The sequence below is a fragment of the Phyllobates terribilis genome, unplaced genomic scaffold (assembly GCF_046119375.1).
Source record: "Phyllobates terribilis strain yellow unplaced genomic scaffold, ASM4611937v1 Scaffold_12__6_contigs__length_324123572, whole genome shotgun sequence".
In the NCBI taxonomy this organism is placed as follows: Eukaryota; Metazoa; Chordata; class Amphibia; order Anura; family Dendrobatidae; genus Phyllobates; species Phyllobates terribilis.
This window is the reverse complement of record NW_027362772.1, coordinates 15,062,423-15,078,876: the sequence shown is the minus strand read 5'-3', so window position 1 is coordinate 15,078,876 and position 16,454 is coordinate 15,062,423. Positions and strand designations below refer to the sequence as shown.

At 43.0% G+C, this 16,454-nt stretch overlaps 2 long non-coding RNA genes across 2 annotated transcripts; one reads left to right on the top strand and one right to left on the bottom strand.

The window, feature by feature from the left end:
* Positions 1-6,705: 6,705 nt before the first annotated feature.
* LOC141172932 (uncharacterized) lies at positions 6,706-10,872 on the bottom strand. Its single transcript, XR_012252554.1, has 3 exons — positions 10,668-10,872; positions 7,536-7,629; positions 6,706-6,941 (listed from the first exon to the last, which is right to left on the bottom strand). It is a non-coding gene; the product is annotated as an uncharacterized lncRNA (long non-coding RNA).
* A 2,534-nt stretch (positions 10,873-13,406) lies between these two features.
* On the top strand, positions 13,407-16,110 carry LOC141172931 (uncharacterized). The gene is made up of 2 exons (XR_012252553.1): positions 13,407-13,770; positions 14,995-16,110. It is a non-coding gene; the product is annotated as an uncharacterized lncRNA (long non-coding RNA).
* Positions 16,111-16,454: the final 344 nt, after the last annotated feature.

Sequence of the window (16,454 nt, the reverse complement as noted above, 5' to 3'; positions counted from 1 at the left end):
GCCGAGTGCTGGAGGACACACACACTCAGTCCCCTCCTCCTAATGAGCCAAGTGCTGGAGGACACACATGATCAGTCACCTCCATCTAATGAGCCGAGTGCAGGAGGAGACAAACGCTCAGTCCCCTCCTCCTAATGAGCCGAGTGCTGGAGGACACACATGCTCAGTCACTTAAATCAGATGAGCCGAGTGCTAGAGGACACACACGCTCAGTCACTTCCACCTAATGAGCTAAGTGCTGGAGGACACACGCTCAGTCACCTCCACCTAATGAGCTGAGTGCTGGAGGACACACACGCTCACTCCCCTCCTCCTAATGAGCCGAGTGCTGGAGGACACACACACTCAGCCCCCTCCTCCTAATGAGCCAAGTGTTGAAGGACACATATGCTCAGTCACCTCCACCCAATGAGCCGAGTGCTGGAGGACACACGCTCAGTCCCCTCCTCCTAATGAGCCGAGTGCTGGAGGACACACACGCTCAGTCACCTCCACCTAATGAGCCAAGTGCTGGGGGACACACACACTCAGCCCCCTCCTCCTAATGAGCCGAGTGCTGGAGGACACACATGCTCAGTCACCTCCATCTGATGAGCAGAGTGCTGGAGGACACACATGCTCAGTCACCTCCATCTAATGAGCAGAGTGCTGGAGGACACACACACTCAGCCCCCTCCTCCTAATGAGCCGAGTGCTGGAGGACACACATGCTCAGTCACCTCCACCTAATGAGCCGAGTGCTGGAGGACACACATGCTCAGTCACCTCCTCCTAATGAGCCGAGTGCTGGAGGACACACATGCTCAGTCACCTCCTCCAGGGGCGGACACAGACTGTAGTGGGCCCCTGTGCAAGAATTTTTTTGGGGCCCCCCCCGCCCTTCATAGGGGGCATGAAGGCCCCCCCCCCGTGCATCTCTCATCCCCCCGTGCATCTCTGATTCCCCCCACTCCTAGTTAATTAATTGTATGTAAAAAAAATACAACTTGTTATACTTACCCCCAGGGCCGGCTCCAGGTTTTTCTGGGCCCTGGGCGACAGAGTTTCAGTGGTCTCTTTAATACATACCACGATTCATGATGCACAGATACCACAGAGAAATATATATATATAGTACAATGCCAAAGATTTCACTTACTACATTACATGAGTGATATCTATTGTAAATTTCACAATAGCTCAGAAACCAGCGAATCCTCCCAGTGCACAGTGCAGACCGGACAGTATAGTCCTCCATACAGTATAATGGGCACCATATAATGCTCCATACAGGATACTGACCCCCTTATAATGCTCCATACAGGATACTGGTCATCATATAATGCTCCATACAGAATACTGGCCCCCATATAACGCTCCATACACGATACTGGTCCCCATATAACGCTCCATACAGGATACTGGTCCCCATATAACACTGCATACAGAATACTGGCCCCCATATAACGCTCCATACAGAATACTGACCCCCATATAACGCTCCATACAGAATATTGGCCCCCATATAACGCTCCATACAGAATACTGGCCCCCATATAACGCTCCATACAGAATAATGGGCCCCATATAACGCTCCATACAGAATACTGACCCCCATATAACGCTCCATACAGAATACTGTCCCCCATATAACGCTCCATACAGAATACTGTCCCCCATATAGCGCTCCATACAGAATACTGACCCCCATATAACGCTCCATACAGAATATTGGCCCCCATATAACGCTCCATACAGAATACTGGCCCCCATATAACGCTCCATACAGAATACTGACCCCCATATAACGCTCCATACAGAATTTTGGCCCCCATGTAACGCTCCATGCAGGCTGTTCCCCCCTTATAATGCCCCATGCAGGATGACACCCCCCTTTTAATGCCCTATGCAGGATGTCACCTCTGCCCCCCATAAAATGCCCCAGGCAGGATGTCACCTCTCCCCCCCATATAATGCCCCTTGCAGGATGTCACTTCCCCCCTTTTCAATGCCCCATGAAGGAGGTCACACCCCCCCCTCCTTATAATGCCCCATGCAGTATGTCACACACCCACCCTCCTTATAATGCCCCATGCAGGATGTCACTTCCCCCCTTCCCCTCTAATAATGCCCCATGCAGGATGTAACTTCCCCCCTTCCCCTCTTATAATGCCCCATGCAGGATGTCACACTCGCCCCCACCCCCAAATAATGCCCCATGCAGGATGTCAATTCCCCCCTCCCCCTCTTATAATGCCCCATGCAGGATGTCACCCCCCTCCCTTATAATGCCCCATGCAGGATGTCACTTCCCCCCCTTCCCCTCTTATAATGCCCCATGAAGGATTTCACCCACCCCCACCCCCATATAATGCCCCCATTCAGGATGTCAATTCCCCCCTCCCCCTCCCCCATATAATGCCCCATGCAGGATGTCAATTCCCCCCTCCCCCTCTTATAATGCCCCATGCAGGATGTCACACCCCCTCCCTTATAATGCCCCATGCAGGACATCACTTCCCCCCTTCCCCTCTTATAATGCCCCATGCAGTATGTCACACCCCCCCATATAATGCCCCATGCAGGATGTCACCCCCCCATATAATGCCCCATGCAGGATGTCACACCCCCATCCCTTATAATGCCCCATGCAGGATGTCACCTCTCCCCCCATATAATGCCCCATGCAGGATGTCACCCCCCCATATAATGCCCCATGCAGGATGTCACCCCCCCATATAATGCCCCATGCAGGATGTCACCCCCCCCGTATAATGCCCCATGCATGATGTCACCCCCCCATATAATGCCCCATGCAGGATGTCACACCACCACCACCCCTATATAATGCCCCATGCAGGATGTCACACCCACTCTCCCCCCACCATATAATGCTCATGGCCCCATACATAAAAAAAAAAATCAAATACTCACCTCACTTCTCACCTGATGCTGATCCGGACTCCAGCATCGCCCGCCTCTTCCCGCTCTGTGCTGTGACCGCTCAGGAGAGATCGCGCGTGGTGTAAAGACATCACCGCGCACTCTGACCCGAGACGTCACAGTCAGAGGACGCGGAAGACGCTGCGGAGACATGGGGAGGGGTAAGTATTGTGCCGGCGCCGTCACATGACCGGAGATGTCCTTGCGCTCAGCATGGGGCCGGGGGCCCATGCTGAGCGCAGGGACATCTCCGGTCATGTGACGGCGGAGGGTCATGTGACGGCGGGGGGTCCTGCGGGGGGGCCCCATGAGGAGACACCCAAGAGGGGGCCCCAACGGGGCTCCGAGGGGGCCCCGACCGGCCGGGCCCCATGCTGGAGTCAGGACAGTCATGCCCTGATGGCGGCCCTGCTGGAGGCTGGAGGGGCCCCCTCTCCCTTGGGGGCCCCCGTTCAATGAACCGGCTGCACGGGCGGTAGGTCTGCCCCTGACCTCCTCCTAATGAGCCGAGTGCTGGAGGACACACACACTCAGTCCCCTCCTCCTAATGAGCCGAATGCTGGAGGACACACATGCTCAGGCACCTCCACCTAATGAGCCGAGTGCAGGAGGACACATACGCTCAGTCTCTTCCTCCTAATGAGCTGAGTGCTGGAGGACACACACGCTCAGTCACTTGCATCTGATGAGCTGAGTGCTGGAGGACACACACGCTCAGTCACTTCCACCTAATGAGCTGAGTGCTGGAGGACACACACGCTCAGTCACTTGCATCTGATGAGCTGAGTGCTGGAGGACACACACGCTCAGTCACTTACATCTGATGAGCCGAGTGCTGGAGCGGACACAAATATTGCTGCACGGACTAATTTATAGGAAAAGTCAGGGGCGGACATATCATTGGTGAAACATGTGCAGCCATACAGGGGCCCTAAAGGTCAGGGGGCCACATTCACCTCTGTAGAAGGCGCAATTGTGCATAATGATGAGAGATTGGCCTGCAGAGGGCCCGTATATTGTTCTTGCACAGGGGCCTCTTCTGTCTGTGCTGCCAGTGGGGAAATGTCATCTATTCATCTGTATTTTTAGTTGCATTCTATGTGATCCGGGCGCCGTCCTCTGTTTTTCTTGATTCACATTTCTCGGACCAGTTCTGTCACTTTGTAACAGAAGCAACAATGTATTTATCTATTTATTTATTGCACTGTATTTGTATCAACTTCTTTTTTGCAAATTATTCTGTTTTTATTTCTATTATTCATTTGTTATTAACCCTTTAAGGACGCAGCCAATTTTTATTTTTGCATTTTTATTTTTTTCTCCCCTTTTTCAAAAATCCTTCCTTTTTTTTCCCACCCCTGGAATAGGCTGTATAATAAACCAAGTGAGTCAACACTGGACTAAACTCATATTAGTTATTGATAGTTAATAAAGCAAGAGATCATCAGCTTAGTGCTTATACTGCTACCATGGCGCCAGCCTCGACGTGCATTCTGGTGCCTCACCCTCTACTGGGGGTGACCAGGAGGAAGGAAGAACGAAAGTTACCTAAAGAACCTTTATCCTTTCCTTTCCTCTTCCTCTTTCCTTTCTTTTCTTCCTTCCCTTGCTTCCCTTTCTTTCTTCTTTTCTTCACTTTCTCCTTTCTTCTCCTTCCTTTTCTTTCCTTTTTCCTTTTTCCTTCCTTTCCTTTCTTCCCTTTCTTAACTTTCTTCATATCCTTTCTTTTCTTTTCTTTCTCTTGTTTTTTTTTCTTTCTTCCCTTGCTTCCCTTTATTCCTTCCCTTTCTTCTTTTCATTTCTTCCTTCTTTCTCTTCCCTTTCTTTCTTCCTTTCCTCCTCTCCTTTCTTCCTTTCCTTCTTTCTTTCCTCCCTTCCCTTTCTTCCTTCTCTTTCTTTCTTCCTTTCTTCGTTCCCTTTATTTCTTCATTTCTTCTTTCCCTTTCTTTCTTCCTTCCTTTCCTTTCTTCCTTCTCTTTCCTTTCTCCCCTTTCTTCCTTCCTTTTCTTCACTTTCTTCCTTCCCTTTTTTCCGATCCTTTCTTTTCTTCATTTCCATTGTTTCTTTTCTTCCTTCACTTGCTTCCTTTTCTTCCTTTCATTTCTTCCTTCCTCTTTCTCTTCACTTTCTTTCTTCCTTTTCTTTCTTCCTTTCCTCCTTCCCTTTCTTTCTTCCTTTCCTCCTTCCCTTTCTTTCTTCCTTTCCTCCTTCCCTTTCTTTCTTCCTTTCCCCCTTCCCTTTCTTTCTTCCTTTCCTCCTTCCCTTTCTTTCTTCCTTTCCTTCTTGCCTTTCATTTTTCCTTTCCTCCTTCCCTTTCTTTCTTCCTTTCCTTCTTGCCTTTCATTTTTCCTTTCCTCCTTCCCTTTCTTCCTTTCCTTCTTTCTTTCCTCCCTTCCCTTTCTTCCTTCTCTTTCTTTCTTCCTTTTTCGTTCCCTTTATTTCTTCATTTCTTCTTTCCCTTTCTTTCTTCCTTCCTTTCCTTTCTTCCTTCTCTTTCCTTTCTTCCCTTTCTTCCTTCCTTTTCTTCACTTTCTTCCTTCCCTTTTTTCCGATCCTTTCTTTTCTTCATTTCCATTGTTTATTTTCTTCCTTCACTTGCTTCCTTTTCTTCCTTTCATTTCTTCCTTCCTCTTTCTCTTCACTTTCCTCCTTCCCTTTCTTTCTTCCTTTCCTCCTTCCCTTTCTTTCTTCCTTTCCTCCTTCCCTTTCTTTCTTCCTTTCCTCCTTCCCTTTCTTTCTTCCTTTCCTCCTTCCCTTTCATTTTTCCTTTCCTCCTTCCCTTTCTTTCTTCCTTTCCTCCTTCCCTTTCTTTCTTCCTTTCCTCCTTCCCTTTCTTTCTTCCTTTCCTCCTTCCCTTTCTTCCTTTCCTTCTTTCTTTCCTCCCTTCCCTTTCTTCCTTCTCTTTCTTTCTTCCTTTCTTCGTTCCCTTTCTTTCTTCCTTTCCTCCTTCCCTTTCTTTCTTCCTTTCCTCCTTCCCTTTCTTTCTTCCTTTCCTCCTTCCCTTTCTTTCTTCCTTTCCTCCTTCCCTTTCATTTTTCCTTTCCTCCTTCCCTTTCTTTCTTCCTTTCCTCCTTCCCTTTCTTTCTTCCTTTCCTCCTTCCCTTGCTTTCTTCCTTTCCTCCTTCCCTTTCTTTCTTCCTTTCCTCCTTCCCTTTCATTTTTCCTTTCCTCCTTTCCTTTCTTTCTTCCTTTCCTCCTTCCCTTTCTTTCTTCCTTTCCTCCTTCCCTTTCTTTCTTCCTTTCCTTCTTGCCTTTCATTTTTCCTTTCCTCCTTCCCTTTCTTTCTTCCTTTACTCCTTCCCTTTCTTTTTTCTTTCTTCCTTCCCCGTCTTTTTTGTTTCTTTCTCTTCTTCCGATGTTGCCACTTGTCAGATACAATTATACATGTGGTTCAATTATTCTCCAGCTTGATTTTTATTTGACATTTTCCTTTCCCAGTCGTATGTTTCTGCTGTCACCTTCTCTCTTTCTGTTTCTAATTGATTTTAATCCCTCCCTATTGTATATTTGTAATAATGTGAACTAATAAAATATCCCTTCTGCTCGTATTCATGGTGTGAGTACCTCTATTAATGTGACACTGATCTGCTGACGGAGGCTTATTCGATTTAATACTGACTTTTCATGTTTTGCTTCCTTTCATCATGCTCTGAATTAGCATCCAGCCTCAGCTCAACACAGTTTGTTACAATGTATCAGTGCAGTCCAGACTCTCCAGAATGGATACAATAGTAATAAAGCCTCATCATTAAGAATAGAGGGATTGGGCTTTGAGCCTCCAGATAAAACCATAAATGTTTTTATTCACTGACAGCAAGAAAATGGTCTGTTAGAAAGTTGCAGAACTTTGATGCGAGACCCAATGTCATTTTTTTTTAAAGTGTTATAATTTTATTTCATTGTCCCTCCAGACAGGCGGAGATATGGAGCAGCAGGATGATGACTCTCCCATCGGCTCTCACCTGGATCATTGCGGTGCTGGCATTCGGGATTTGCATTAACGTTGCCTGGATCACATACTAATGGGTGACAAAAAATCAACTATTACTACTATGGATAGGAGAGGCGACATGGACCGCTGCTGCTTCTGGCACGACTCTGCAGCTGCGGAAAGACTGACTGCGGCTATGTAGAATTAAGTGTTAATGAGAACCGCACCTTGTACAATACGGAGAATGCCTCCAAGTCTAATGCTCAGCGTGTGATTAGCATTTATTAAATAATAGAATATCTACAGACATTATAATCACTTATGTCCATATAGGAATAAAGTACTCAAGAACCAAGATATACAGAATAAAATGATATTTTATTAAATGCAAAAAGAATAAAGTACTCAAGAACCAAGATATACAGAATAAAATGATATTTTATTAAATGCAAAAAATCAATAAAATAAATAAATCACAATAAAAGTTACAGCGGGAAACCACAAGATGGCAGCACAAACCCATAATAGTGGAAACCAAGAAAGGGGTTGAAGTTATTGTATAGCAAGGAACATAAGTCATAGAAAGAAAGCAAGCTTCTAATGTTGTAACCTGACATGCGAGATAATCCGCTGTCCCCGCATACAAATATAAGCTAGACAATCAAAAAAGAACATACATTACCTATTACTGAGCAGTGCTACCAGCCCCTACGCACGTTTCAGAAGATGCATATATATGGGTGTCCACAAAGGACACATACAGCCATCTGCATATGCTGCCAGCAAGAGGGAAAAGACATATGTTAAATATATACATATATATATATATATATATATATATATATATATATATACACACACTTCTCAAGTTATGTAGATATCCCCCAGAGGCACACAGACCCATATGCTATATTTTATATTTTCATCCTCCATAGATTATGCAGGGAAAGAAATCCCCCTTCTAATGCAAATTGCTATATCTCCCTAACTCTATTCCATTGTCCAGAGGAGCTAAGTTCAGAGAGGACCAAGTTTCCTATATTTTTAGCTTTTCGAAAGACAAACTTAGGGGCAGGCAGGTAGGGACTCCCAAAGAAGGGGATCCTGCTAAAGTAAAGGCCAGAATTTTGTGACCATATGTTTGAAAGGACCAGTTTGCGCATTATACTACGTGATTATAGGGATAGCTGCGAGCTGTTATTTTAGTGAGATTTATGTTTCTCGAATACTTGCAGGTTTTTTAAACAGATTTTCCCTAGGGATAGATAAAATCTCCTGAAACACAATAATTAACTGATCCTCATGATACCCCTTATTAACAAATTGGGCTTTTGGTCTTTGGGAATATTGGCAAACCAGATTGGAAGATGGCAACTAGTTTTAGCAATATAGCTATTTGAATCCACCGGTTTACGGTAGCATTTGATGAAGATGGCATGATTCTGTATTCAGATCAAAAAAAATAATAGTAGAATGACTGTAAGTGGGGATAAATTTGAGAAAAAAATTATTTTAATTTAGCTGATCAAAAAAGGACAAAAGAGATTCTTCAGAGCCTTTCCAGATGAAGATGATATCGTCTATGAACCGCCGCCACAGGGCCAGTTTCGACTGTAGTTTGCCATTAGGGAAGATGGTAAGGTGTTCCTATTTGCCCATTTACAAATTAGTACAGCTTGGCGTGAACCTGGTCCCCATGGCGGTTCCCCAGGCTTGAAGATAGATATCATTACTGTATGAAAAATAATTATGGGTCACAATGAACAGAATGCTGTCAGTAATGAATTTGATTTGATCAGGATGATACTTCCTACTAGGCTCAAGAAAAATTTTCGCTGCTTCACAGCCTTTTTCATGTTCAACAGGTAGTTTCTAATATTTGTAAAATATAGCCATTGTCCTTTAGATGTGCTGGCAATTGTGTGACACATGGTCTTGACATACTTGTGTGATGGGAGTCAACATACTTTGATAGATTGGCAGTTAAACCACCAATGCCCGAAATAATATGGCGGCCGAGGGGGTTGGTACTATCCTTATGCAGTTTTGGAATATGATAAAACACCGGCAGCCTCGGGGTTTTGTTTAAGATGAAATAAAATTCATTCTTATTGAGTATGCCCTCATTACGCCCATGGCTAGAATTTCCATGAAACTCTTAGTGGGGTCCATTTTGAATTTCCTATATGTCTGAATGTCTCCAAGTATGTGTAAGGATTCACAGTCATAGTAAGAGAGGTCCATTATTGTTATTATTTTCCTGCAATGAAATAATGGCCTTTCTCTCCTGATTGGTCAAATTGGATTGGGGATACATTGATTTTTCGAAGGCAAGTTGATGTATCCCATTAATGTCCATGGTTTCAAAGGTTTTTAAGGCTGTTGAATATTCATTAATAGGATTGAAATTGTATTTGAGGGTAAGAACAGTATGAATAAATTGAGATTCATTATTATTGCGGACATTAAACTGATTACTTAACCCATTATCCTTTTTTAAAAAATATTTTTTAAGGGCCCATTTAGAAGTGTAATGTTTGATGCCAATGGATGCATCAAACGTATTGAATTTGGCAGAAGGGGCAAATTTTGAGACTTTAATAGAGATACCTCTTTAGTGTTTTTTTTGCTCAAATTACCGTATACATTTTCGGGTCATATTCTATAGACTTGAAACGGGAATCTCTTTTAGTCTTCCCTATGCCTCTTTTGCCTCTTTTCATTTTGTGGGTTTTTTGGGGGGGGAAAGTAGGCAGTAGGGCCCCCAGTAGCCTTTCTACCTATATTAGCATTATCTTTATTTTTAAAATGATTCTTAAGCTTTTACGTTTCCGTTTTTTTCTCCCTTTCTACCAGCAATAACTTTTTTATTTTAAACCCATAGCGTCTCCATTTTTCGGGATCTGGGGCCGGGTGAGGGCTTAATTTTTGTGCGCCGATCTGACGTTTTTATTGATACTATTTTGGCCTATATACGATGTTTTGATCGCCTCTAATTGCATTTTATTGTAACGTTGTGTTGACCAAAAAACGTAATTCTGGCGTTTTGATTTTTTTTCTCATTACGCCGTTTACCGATCGGATTAATTCTTTCTATATATTGATAGATTGGGCGATTCTGAACGTGGCGATACCAAATATGTGTATTTTTTTTTAGATTTTTTCATTTTGAATGTGGTAATAGGGGGGTGATTTGAATTTTTACATTTTTTAAAAAAAACTTTTTTTTCTTACTTTTTACTTACTTCAATAGTTCCCTTAGAAGGTACAGATCGCTTCTGCTACACGTAGCAAGACTATGAGGCCCTTGGGTATTTTTATCATGGTTTAAATATTAATTTAAAGAAGCTATTTGCCATAAGTCCTTCATTTCTGAAAGGAGAAGTTTTTCTAAATCCCTAAGGAGGGTCCTCGAACGCTGAATATCCCCCAAGGGAGTGGAGGAGTAGATATCTGACTGATGATAGCATTGGTAGATAAGCTGAATGCTTCCAAAGGATTGAAGAAAAAGCCATACTAATAATACTCTTAAAGTTACAAATGCCGAGGACACAATGATATTTCCAAAGAATAAGAAGAAAGAAAGACAAACCCGTCCGGTGGCGTGTCTGAACGCAAAAATAACAGCAGCGTGTGACGTCCTTTATTGTGTTTTTTATTGGTTTACATATACATATATACCTATTGTGCTGTTGATGTATACATGAAGCACACTTGTTGTGGGTCCTACGTGTTCCTGGAAGGACATATAAACTTAAAGCTATATACTTATTTATGGTTTCTTGAGTGTATCTTATTTAAGTTTGCCACATACCTGTTTGTAGCCTTTGTTTTTTCCCCTACGCTGTCCTTCAATGAAGACTTTTACTGCAGGTGTCTCTCATTTTTGTGTGTAGATTTATACCTCTGCTAAAATACTCTGTGCTGCTGAATACTCCCTGTATGCAACTGTTGGCCTCACGCAAGAGAAACACGCTCCTCCCCTGAAATACTCTGCGCTGATGAATCTCCCCGCCCTTAGCGCTATGTAACTTTGAGCTTGTGACTTCCGCAAGGTCAGCACACTCACGTCCTGAAATACTCTGTGCTGCAAGACCTACTTTGTCCTAAGGTAGATTTTCAAGATCTAATTCTTCTGTGACCTGAAATAGTTTTAGTAACAAATTACCCAGAGGGTAAATGGACCCAACGTAAGGGATAATGTGATTAAAACTTGACTTTTATAGTAATTAATTAATATGGGCTTAAGTTGGGTCCATTCAGGTAATTTGTTAGTATGATTTCTCATTCCTAAAGGGTTTTGTTAGAAACTCAGTTCTCTATTGAAATAGTTTTAGCACACTCCTCTCCTAAAATACTCTGCGCTGCTGGGGACCATCCTCCTCTGTCACGTCGTCAATCAATTCAGACCTTCTCCTGTAGAGCTTTACTGGAAGGATGAGAATCAACAGCAGATAAGTTGTAGGAAAAGGCAAAACTTTATAAAGACAAAAAAAACAAACTAGGATTGAAAATAACCTCAAATATAAAGAAGAAAAGCAGCTAAAAAAGGGACAGAAAATAAGATCTGAAAATGTAAAGTACGTGTCTAATTCTATGATGGGTTGTAGCAAATAGATAAAACATTCAAAAAGTACCAGATTGTGATCAGGAGATAAATGTAACTAATAAGAAAGAAAGAAAAATATCAGATACATTGAGAATAGTAATTGCTACAAATCAATATATTAAATAAACAAACAAATAGATACATTGTTTCTATTCATACAAAGTGATAAAACTGGTCTGAGGACAACGGAGGTTGGGGATGACAACTCCATTGGTCAGTGGATCCATCAATGTTTATTTATTCATGTTACTCGCTTATATAGCGCCATCATATGCCGTAGCGCTGTACAAGACATCATCATTGCAGGTACTAATGCCGACCAGCATCAGAGTCTTGTATGTGGTCCACGCCTTCTCTACTTGAATGTTGGCCGTTCTTCCCCCCTAACATCAGACAAACTGGGGTCTTTTTTAGGGGGCAGACATTCTAAAAATAACTAATAGTAACAATTTACATACTTGGAAAAAAGAACATCCACAACCGTCTCCTCCTGACATTCAATTACATCGACGAGAACCCCTTTAAAAATTGACATTGACAATGTGTCCACTTTATGGGGGGCTTCGTTTTTTAACATCCTAGAAATCTGATAAAAAAAGGAGGATTTTTTTTTTAACTCCAGGAGGATTTCTCATTTTTGTAGAGGCCAGTTCAGTACTGAAGTTCCTATATACTTGATATCACTCTGTAAGTCACCCCATTTTAAAAACAGCACCCCTGAACCGGGCAGATTAGTAAACCCCTTAGGTATTTCATGAAGTGCATGGTATGAAAAATATGTAAAAAAAAATTCTCATGATTATTTAAAATGGATGGAGTATAGGTGGCATTAAAATTAAAGGGGTTGTCCAGGATTTAGATATTGTTAGGATGGGGGTCCAACACCCAACATCCCCATCCCAGCTTTGGACATGCACAGAATACAGAAACAGCACAGCGTCATAATCTGTGTAGTGGCCACTCTTGGTACTGCAGTTCTGATCACTAAGCTATGCTTTTATTGTATGCAGCTTGTGCTGCTCTCAGGTACGACAATTCAACATATTTGGTCATAAATGGAGCAAAAGGTAAACGGCATCTGGACTTGCTTTGGTAAACTGTGCGGAGAACATCAGGGTTAATAATGGGTTCAAATAATAAGATTGTCCCATTGTCCTTATACCTGACATACATGGTGACATGGTCACTGCATGGTGCCCTTCTCTCACCCCTGCTAAGACCTGCGGAGGACACTGTAGTTTTGCACATAGTGTCACATCTTGCAGTACTTTTGGAAGCGAGTCACTGGAATGGAGGCATCGCGGGTGCAATCATCATCCTTCACCCCACATAGTCCTATGGGTAGGGGTGGACAAATCATTGGTGCAACCTGTGCACAGGGGACCAAGAGATAAATGTGCATAATAAGGAGCTATTGGACTGCAAAGGGCCCATGTATTGTTGCTGCACAGGAGCTTCTTCTGTCTGTGTCCGCCAGTGCATTTGGAGGGTCCAAATAGGCGGACCTTCACAGAGGATGTCCTATGCACCTTTTTGGAGGTCCCTCATCCTCATTGGTGAACTCTGTGTCTGACATGCACTTCCATGATATGACCACTTGGTGGCGTTTAGTACCAGAGAAATAATTCTGACCTACTATGTAACAGAGAAGGGACGAGCAGTGGTGACAAGCGGTACTGCAGTTGGTACCACACCCCATCCACTACGTGGGATTTTTACGAAGGATCCCATACAAATAGCAGGACAGGTCTAGTACTTATGGACGGCTGTAAAGTATCGTAATGCATATAAGCCACTTGTGTAGGAGGTGACACATTCCCTTTAACCAGACTTTGCTTTCCTTTCAATTAAAGGCCCGCACCCCCTTTACATATAAATCATATTTACATAGGGATAAACATGCAGAGTGAAAGTGAAAAACCTTCGCAAATGTAAATTTGCATCATTTGTAACTTCCTTATGATTCCTGTATCGCGGCCGGCCGTTTTATTACTTGTGATATCGGATAGGTGAGAATCTCAGGTTTCATTCTGGAGGAGCCGTCCCCGGTGTACAGAGGTATACGGCGTATACAGCGTCCGCCGGTACATACAGAATGATGGAGCTGCCCCGATACCCTCCTGCAACGCAAACCGACGTGCTCGTGTTCCAGAGGGTGGACGTCGTCACTCCCGTGGTGATGGCCGCCCAGCCCACCGTGGTGATAGTACCGCCAACTGTCTACCCGGATTATATGACCAGATCCATCCTGAATTTAGTATTCTGTTTCTTCCCTCTGGCGATTGTGGCGCTCATTTACTCCATAAAGGTAAAAAAACGTATTAATGGGAATTTTTTTATATTTGTACCTTAAAAACGTTATCGACGATCTGGCTGCACACCCCGAAAAAAGAGGCTCCTGGAGCTCCCGATAGGGCTTTGAAATGATGGGGCAGCCCGATCTATCGGCTTGGGGTGGGTAACGGGTCAGTGCCCACTCTGCTGAAAGTCTAAAGAAGTGAGATTAATTCCAGCATGATTGGTGGTCGAGGGGCTCAAATAAACATCCCTGGTGGTCTAGGGGTTAATGTCCAGTTCTGGGGGACTGGTCTTATATAAATTGACCTTTAATCTCCAGATATCACCAATCTATAGGTGATAAATATATGATCACTGGGAGCCCGACTGTGTGGATGTGGATCCATCGCTGCTCCATTTACAGGAGACTTTGTCCCTGTAGAGTTGTTGATCCCAATGTCTGAGGGTTTGTTACAATTGTATCCTTTCTGATTGCACTGATACTTTGTTACATTTTTCCAAAACTGATGCAATTGTATCAGTCCGGGCTTTGTAACGACTTTCCAGACCGGATACAATTGTAACGAGATCTTGATACTGAACATGATTAACAACAAAGTTTGTTAGAATGTTGCAAAACTTTAAGGCTATGTTCACACGTTGTGTTTTTTTTTTGCTGTTTGTTTAATGCAAATTTTAAGCTAAAGCTATGAGATTTCAGAAATGTTGTTTTATCCTGACTGATTCGGAAAACTGCTGCGTTTTTGCAAGGTGCCGCACGTCACTTCTTTCAGCGTTTTTTCACCCAAAGAAAACAATGAGTAAGAGCAAAAACGCAGCAAAAAAATGCAGGTATCAGGTTTTGCTGCGTATTTGGTGCAAAAAACTAAGGAAGCCGCATCATGCTTTTTTGGGGGGGCAGAAAAAAGAGACAGTAAAAATAAGAATAAAAAATGCAGCAAATACTCAGCAAATCCTGCTTTTTGTAAGCAGCTTCTTTACTGCCAAAAAAACACAGCAAAGACATAATGTGTGAACACAGCCTAAGGGTGTGTTCACACAGTGCAATAGCTTTGCATATATATATATATTTTTTGCAGTGATTTTCCAAAATCGAGGCACAAATAAAGCAATTTTACTGTGAATTTGGAAAATTGTGGCAAAAAAAAGACCCCTAAAGAGAAGACCGTATAGATGATGGGAGACTCGATGTCAGCAGATTTCTAATCTATTCCTGATGTTCCTTTTCTTCCAGACGAGGAAAGCGAACTCTCATCTGGATTCCGGCTCAGCCGCGCGTTACTCCGGCTCCGCTTACTCCTGGAACAGTGCGTCCTCGGGGGTCGGCTTCTTTATCTTCATTTTCTGGATGGTTTGCGCCATATACTTTAATGTGTCACAATAGACGGATATCGGAGACGACACGGACCGACGCTTCTGACCACAGTCTGCTGCTCGGGAGAGAAAACCTTCAGGAAATTCAGATTTTATACGAATAAATACGTTTCTGCGGCGACCCGAACCTCGTACAAGATGTATCCAACCTCTTCATAATAATATCTAATCCTCAATGTGTGCGACCCCCTGTGATACATTATATGATAGAACCTGTGCCATGTCTAGATACCTATATATAACATCAGCACGCTCCTCTGCTGAAATACTCTGTGCTGCTGAGCCACCCAACTCCTTCTACAATGCAGCCTCTGTCATCTGTCATCATTCTCACACACTCCTCTTATAAAATACTCCGTCCTGCTTCTCTCTCCAAAACCCTCAGATTTATCACATTCCTCTAATAAAATACTCTGTGCTGCTGTGTGACCTTGTTACTTCCTGTATCCAACTCTTAGCTTGTCATCTCTTGCAAGATTAACACACTCCTCAACTGAAATACTCTGTGCTGCTGGAAAACCCTTCCACTGTGTAACTTTGAGTCTGCGATTCCAACATATAATCAGCACACTCTTTTCCTTAAATTCTCTGTGCTGCGAGACCTCCTTTTCCCTAAGTACCTGCAACCTCCAATATGTTTAGCATACAGCTCCCCTAAAATACTCTGTGCTGCTGAGGGACCTTGTTATTTCCTGTATCCAACTCTTAGCTTGTCACCTCTTGCAAGCTTAACACATTCCGCACCTGAAATACTCTGTGCTGCTGCAAAAACTCAACCAATGTAACTCTGAGTCTGCAACTCCCACATAATCAGCACATTGTTTTCCTGAAATGCTCTGTGCTGCGAGACCTACTTTTCCCTTTGTACCTGCGACCTCCAATATATTTAGCATACTGCTCCCCTAAAATACTCTGTGCTGCTGAGGCCTCGCTCTTTTGCTATATGTCACCTTGCCAATAAACCGTTAACACAGCAGCAGCAGATTTACTGTCATTTGTAGAAATTTACAGTCAAGGAAATTGTGATGGGGGAACTTCACCAATAACTTTTTTAAAAAGTTAAAGGAAAACGCAAGTAATAAAAAGTGATAAAAAGTGATAAAAAGTAATAAAAAGTGATAAAAAGTAATAAAAAGTAATAAAAAGTGATAAAAAGTACTAAAAAGTAATAAAAAGTGACAGTAAACCTAGAAGAGAAGCAGCAGAAATCAACACAAACATCACAAATAAAAAGAAGGAAAGCGAATAAGAAAGAGAAAAAAGATTAAAAGAAAACACGTAAATATAATTCTATGAACGAGTCGAGTTAAACACAAATTA